We start from the raw sequence: 7,467 nt of genomic DNA on the forward strand, positions 1-7,467 counted from the left end.
CAACCCTACTGTACTGAATAACCTTGCTCTTATTCACATTTGCTCTCAGCATTCTTCTTTCACACCCTTTACCAAACTCAGTCACCAGCTTCTGCAGTTTCTCACCCGAATCAGCCACCAGCGCTGTATCATCAGTGAACAATAATTGACTCACTTCCCAACCCCTCTCATCCACAACAGACTGCGTACTTCCCCCTCTCTCCAAAACTCTTGCATTCACCTCCCTAACAACCCCATCCAGAAACAAATTAAACAACCATGGAGACATCACGAATCCCTGCCGCAAACCAACATTCACTGAGAACCAATCACTTTCCTCTCCTCCTGGGATAGGGGAGAAAGAATACTTCCTACGCATTCCTCACGTGTCATAGAAGGTGACTAAAGGGAACGGGAGCAGGTAGCAGGGGGCTAGAAACCCTCCCCTCCTTGTATTTTAACTTTCTAAAAGGGGAAACAGAAGAAGGAGTCATGCAGGGAGTGCTTATCCTCCTCGAAGATTCAGATTGGGGTGTCTAAATGTGTGTGGCTGTAACCAAGATGAGTAAAAAGGAGAGGTAGGTAGTATGTTTGAGGAAAGTAACCTGGAACTTTTGACTCTGAGTGAAACAAAGCTCAAGGGTAAAGGGGAAGAGTGGTATGGGAATGTTTTGGGAGTAAAGTCAGGGGTTGGTGAGAGTACAAGAGCAAGGGAAGGAATAGCACTACTCTTGAAACAGGAGTGGTGGGAGCATGTAATAGAGTGTAAGAAGGTAAACTCTAGATTGATATGGGTAAAACTGAAAGATGATGGAGAGAAATAGGTGATTATCGGTGCCTATGCACCTGGGCATGAGAAGAAAGATCATGAGAGGCAAGTGTTTTGGGAGCAGCTGAGTGAGTGTATTAGTAGTTTTGATGCACGAGACCGGGTTAGAGTGATGGGTGATTTGAATGCAAAGGTGGCAGTTGAAGGAATATTTGGTGCACATGGGGACTTCAGTGTTGTACATGGAAATGGTGAAGAGCTTGTAGAGTTATGTGCTGAAAAAGGACTGGTGATTGGGAATACCTGGTTTAAAAAGAGAGATATACATAAGTATACTTATGTAAGTAGGAGAGATGGCCAGAGAGCATTATTGGATTAATTTTTATGTGATAGGTACGTGTAGGAGAGACTTTTGGATGTTATTTTGCTGGGAGGGGCAACTGGATTTATGTCTGATCATTATCTTGTGGAGGTGAAGGTGAAGATATGTAGAGGTTTTCAGAAAAGAAGAGAGAATGTTGGGATGAAGAGAGTGGTGAGACTTAAGTGAGCTTGGAAAGGAGACTTGTGTGAGGAAGTACTAGGAGAGATTGAGTGCAGAATGGAAAAAGGTGAGAGGAAATGATGTAAGGGGAATGGGGTGGAATGGGATGTATTTAGGGAAGCAGTGATGGTTTGTGCAAAAGATACATGTGGCATAATAGGAAGGGTATGGAGTAGTGGGATGAAGAAGTAAGATTGTTAGTGAAAGAGAAGAGAGGCATTTGGATGAATTTTGCAGGGAAATAGTGCAAATGACTGGGAGTTGTATAAAAGAAAGAAGCAAGAGGTCAAGAGAAAGGTGCAAGAGGTGAAAAAGAGGGCAAATGAGGGTTGGGGTGAGAGAGTATCATTAAATTTCAGGGAGAATAAAAGGATGTTTTGGAAGGAGGTAAATAGAGTGCGTAAGACAAGAGAACAAATGGGAACATCGGTGAAGGGGGCAAATGGGATTGTAATAACAAGTATTGGTGAAGTGAGAGGGAGATGGGGAGAGTATTTTGAAGGTTTGTTGAATGTGTTTGATGATAGAATGGCAGATATAGGGTGCTTTGGTTGAGGTGGTGTGCGAAGTGAGAGGGTCAAGGAGAATGATTTGGTTAACAGAGAAGAAATAGTGAAAGTTTTGTGAGATGAAAGCTGGCAAGGGGTGGGTTTGGATGGTATTGCTGTGGAATGAATCAAAAAAGTGGGTGACTGTGTTGGTGACTGGTTGATGAGGATATTCAGTGTATGTACGGTTCATGGTGAAGTGCCTAAGGATTGGTGGAATGCATGCATAGTGCCATTGTACAAAGGCAAAGAGGAAAAGGTGAGTGTTCAAATTACAGAGGTATAAGTTTGTTGAGTATTCCTGGGAAATTATATGGTAGGGTATTGATTGAGAGGGTCAAGGCATGTACAGAGCATCATATTGGGGAAGAGCAGTGTGGTTTCAGAAGTGGTAGAGGATGTGTGGATCAAGTGTTTGCTTTGAAGAATGTATGTGAGAAATGCTTAGAAAAACAAATGGATTTGTATGTAGCATTTATAGATCTGGAGAGGGCATATGATAGAGTTGATAGAGATGCTTTGTGGAAGTTATTAAGAGTATATGGTGTGGGAGGTAAGTTGCTAGAAGCATTCAGAAGTTTTTGTCGAGGATGTAAGGCATGTGTATGAGTAGGAAGAGAGGAAAGTGATTGGTTCCCAGTGAATCACAGTTTGCGACAGGGGTGCGTGATGTCTGCATGGCTGTTAATTTGTTTATGGTTGTGGTTGCTAGAAAGGTGAATGCAAGAGCTTTGGAGAGAGGGGCAAGTATCCAGTCTGTTGTGGATGAGAGAGCTTGGGAAGTGAGTCTGTTGTTGTTCGCTGATGATACAGCGCTGGTGGCTGATTTGGGTGAGAGACTACAGAAGCTGGTGACTGAGTTTGGCAAAGTGTGTGAAAGAAGAAAGCTGAGAGTAAATGTGAATAAGAGCAAGGTTACTAGGTTCAGTAGGGTTGAGGGACAAGTCAATTGGGAGGTAAGTTTGAATGGAGAAGAACTGGTGGAAGTGAATTGTTTTAGATACCTGGGAGGGGAATGAGCAGCAGATGGAATCATGGAAACGGAAGTGAGTCATAGGGTGGGGGAGGGGGCAAAGGTTCTCGGAGCATTGAAGAATGTATTGAAGGCGAGAGCGTTATCTCATAGAGCATAAATGGGTATGTTTGAAGGAATATTGGTTCAACCAATGTTATATGTTTGCGAGGCATGGACTATAGATAGGTTTGTGTGGAGGAGGGTGGACTTGTTAGAAATGAAATGTTTGAGGATAATAAATGGTGTGAGGTGGGTTGATTGATTAAGTAATGAGAGGGTTAGAGAGATGTGTGGTAATACAAAGAGTGTGGTTGAGAGAGCAGAAGAGGGTATATATGTTGAAATGGTTTGGGGTTTGGTCACATGGAGAGAGTGAGTGAGGAAAGATTGACAGTGAGGGTATTTATATCAGAGGTGGAGGGAACAAGGAGAAGTGGGAGATCTCATTGGAGGTTGAAGGATGGAGTGAAAAAGATTTTGAGCAATTGGGGCTTGAATATACAGGAGGGTAAAAGGTGTGCAAGGAATAGAGTGAATTGGAATGATGTGGTATACCCGGGTTGACGTGCTGTCAGTGGACTGAACCAGGGCATGTGAAGCATCTGGGATAAACCGTGGAAGGTTTTGTGGGGCCTAGATGTGGAAAGGAAGCTGTGGTTTCAGTGCATTACATATGGCAGCTAGAGATTGAGTGTGAATGAATATGGCCTTTTTTTTTTTTCTGTTTCTGACACTCCCTTGCTGGAGGGGGGAATGCTATTTCGTGTGTGGCAGGGTGGCGATGGTAATGGATGAAGGCAGCAAGTATGGCTATGTACATGTGTATATATCTATCTGTCTCTGTATTTATATGGATGTATACATTAAAATATATATGTATGTATATGTGCGTGTGTGGGCATTTATATATATACATGTGTATGCGGATGGGTTTGGCCATTCCTTTTCCATTTCCTTGCGGTACTTCGCTAACACGGGAGACAGCGCTTAAGCATAAATGAATTATTTTTTCTTTATTATACTTTTTCGCTGTCTCCCACGTTAGCGAGATAGTGTAAGGAAACAGATGGAAGAATGGCCCAACCCGCCCACATACACATGTAAACACATACGCACCCACAAATGCCCATATACCTACCTATACATTTCAACATATACATATACTTACACAGACATATATACACATGTACTTATTCATACTTGCTGCCTTTTTTTTTTCTATTTCCGTTGCCACCCCACCACACATGAAATAGCATCCCCCCTTCTGCCCGTGAGGTAGCACTATGAAAAGACAAAAGGCCACATTCGTTCACACTCAGTCTCCATTCAAACTTACCTCCCAGTTGACTTGTCCCTCAACCCTTATGAACCTAATAACCTTGCTCTTATTCACATCTACTCTCAGCTTTCTTCTCTCACACACTTTACCAAATTCAGTCACCAACTTCTGCAGTTTCTCACCCAAATCAGCCACCAGCGCTGTATCATCAGCGAACAACAACTGACTCACTTCCCAAGCCCTCTCATCAACAAGAGACTGCATACTTGCCCCTCTCTCCAAAACTCTTGCATTCACCTCCCTAACAACCCCATCCATAAACAAATTAAAAACCATGGAGATATCATGCACCCCTGCTGCAAACTGTGATTCACTGGGAACCAATCACTTTCCTCTCTTCCTACTCGTACATAGGCCTTGCATCCTCGATAAAAACTTTTCATTGCTTCTAGCAACTTACCTCCCACACCATATACTCTTAATACCTTCCAAAGAGCATCTCTATCAACTCTATCATATGCCTTCTCCAGGTCCATAAATGCTACTTACAAATCCATCTGTTCTTCTAAGTATTTCTCACATACATTCTTCAAAGCAAACACCTGATCCACACATCCTCTACCACTTCTGAAACCACACTGCTCTTCCCCAATCTGATGCTCTGTACATGCTTTGACCCTCTCTATCAATACCCTCCCATATAATTTCCCAGGAATACTCAACAAACTTTTTTTTTTTTTTTTTTTTTGCTTTGTCGCTGTCTCTCGTGTTTGCGAGGTAGCGCAAGGAAACAGACGAAAGAAATGGCCCAACCCACCCCCATACACATGTATATACTTACGTCCACACACGCAAATATACATACCTACACAGCTTTCCATGGTTTACCCCAGACGCTTCACATGCCTTGATTCAATCCACTGACAGCACGTCAACCCCGGTATACCACATCGCTCCAATTTACTCTATTCCTTGCCCTCCTTTCACCCTCCTGCATGTTCAGGCCCCGATCACACAAAATCTTTTTCACTCCATCTTTCCACCTCCAATTTGGTCTCCCTCTTCTCCTCGTTCCCTCCACCTCCGACACATATATTCTCTTGGTCAATCTTTCCTCACTCATTCTCTCCATGTGCCCGAACCATTTCAAAACACCCTCTTCTGCTCTCTCAACCACGCTCTTTTTATTTCCACACATCTCTCTTACCCTTACGTTACTTACTCGATCAAACCACCTCACACCACATATTGTCCTCAAACATCTCATTTCCAGCACATCCATCCTCCTGCGCACAACTCTATCCATAGCCCACGTCTCGCAACCATACAACATTGTTGGAACCACTATTCCTTCAAACATACCGATTTTTGCTTTCCGAGATAATGTTCTCGACTTCCACACATTCTTCAAGGCTCCCAGAATTTTCGCCCCCTCCCCCACCCTATGATCCACCTCCACTTCCATGGTTCCATCCGCTGCCAGATCCACTCCCAGATATCTAAAACACTTCACTTCCTCCAGTTTTTCTCCATTCAAACTCACCTCCCAATTGACTTGACCCTCAACCCTACTGTACCTAATAACCTTGCTCTTATTCACATTTACTCTTAACTTTCTTCTTTCACACACTTTACCAAACTCAGTCACCAGCTTCTGCAGTTTCTCACATGAATCAGCCACCAGCGCTGTATCATCAGCGAACAACAACTGACTCACTTCCCAAGCTCTCTCATCCCCAACAGACTTCATACTTGCCCCTCTTTCCAAAACTCTTGCATTCACCTCCCTAACAACCCCATCCATAAACAAATTAAACAACCATAGAGACATCACACACCCCTGCCGCAAACCTACATTCACTGAGAACCAATCACTTTCCTCTCTTCCTACACGTACACTCTCCTTTATCCCCTTTGCCTTTGTACAATGGCACTATGCCATATATTATCCTTGAGGATAGGGGACAAAGAATATTTCCCATATATTCCCTGCATGTTTTAGGTGACTAAAAGTGTTGGGAGTGGAAGGTTAAAAATCCTCCCCTTCTGTTTTACTTTTTCAAAAGAAGGAACATAGATGCAGGCCAAGTGAGGATTTTTCCTGTAGACTCAGCTATCTGTTCTTGACAATACCTAGCTAATGGGGGAAATGGCAAAAGTGTATGGCAGGGTATTGTTTGAGAGGGTGAAGGCATGTACAGAGCATCAGATTGGGGAGGAGCAGTGTGGATTCAAAAGTGGTAGAGGATGTGTGGATCAGGTGTTTGCTTTGAAGTATGTGTGTGAGAAATACTTAGAAAAACAGAGATTTATATGTGGCATTTATGGATCTGAAGAAGGCATGGGAAAATGTTGATAGAGAGATGCTTTGTGGAAGGTCTTAGGAGTGTACAGTGTGGGAGATATGCTGCTGGAAGCAGTGAAAAGTTTTTATCAAATATGTAAGGCATGTGTACGAGTAGGAAGAAAGGAGAATGACTGGTTCCCAGTGAATGTTGGTCTGCAGCATTGGTGTGTGATGTCTTCATGGGTGCTTCATTTGATTATGGATGGGATGGTTAGGGAAGTAAATATAAGAGTTTTTGAGAGAGGAGTGAGTATGCTGTCTGTTGAGGATGAGAGGGTCTGGGAAGTGAGTCAGTTGTTGTTTGCTGATGATGAAGCACTTGTGGCTGATGCAAGTGAGAAACTGTAGAAGTTGGTGACTGAGTTTGGGAAAGTGTGTGAAAGGAGAAAGTTGAGAGTAAATGTGAATAAGAGCAAGGTTATTAGGTTCAGCAGGGTGAAAGAAAACTTAATTGGGATGTAAGTTTGAATGGAGTAGGGTTGGAGGAAGTGACATGTTTTAGATATCTGGGAGTGGACTTTGCAGCTAATGGACCATAGAAGCAGAAGTGAGTCACAGGGTGGGGGAGGGGGCAAAGGTTCTGGAAGTAATAAGGAATATGTGGAAGGAGGGAATGTTATCTGTGAAAGCAAAAATGAGCATGTTTGAAGGAATAGTAGTTCCAACAACATAGTATGGTTGTGAGGCATGGGCTTTAGATACACTTGTATGGAGGAGTGTGGATGTGTTGGAAATGAAATATTTGAGGACAATGTGTGGTGTAAGGTGGTTTGATCATGTAAGTAATGAAATGGTAAGAGAGATGTGTGATAATAACAAGATTGTGGTTGAGAGAGCAAAAGAGGGTGTGTTGAAATGGTTTGGACATATGAGGAGAATGAATGACGAAAGACTGACAAGGAGGATATATGTGTCAGTGGTGGAGGGAAGAAGGAGAAGCGAGAGACCAAATTGGAGGTGGAAGGATGGAAAGATTTTGAGTGATT

This window comes from Panulirus ornatus, chromosome 17 (genome assembly GCF_036320965.1).
Source record: "Panulirus ornatus isolate Po-2019 chromosome 17, ASM3632096v1, whole genome shotgun sequence".
Lineage (NCBI taxonomy): Eukaryota > Metazoa > Arthropoda > Malacostraca > Decapoda > Palinuridae > Panulirus > Panulirus ornatus.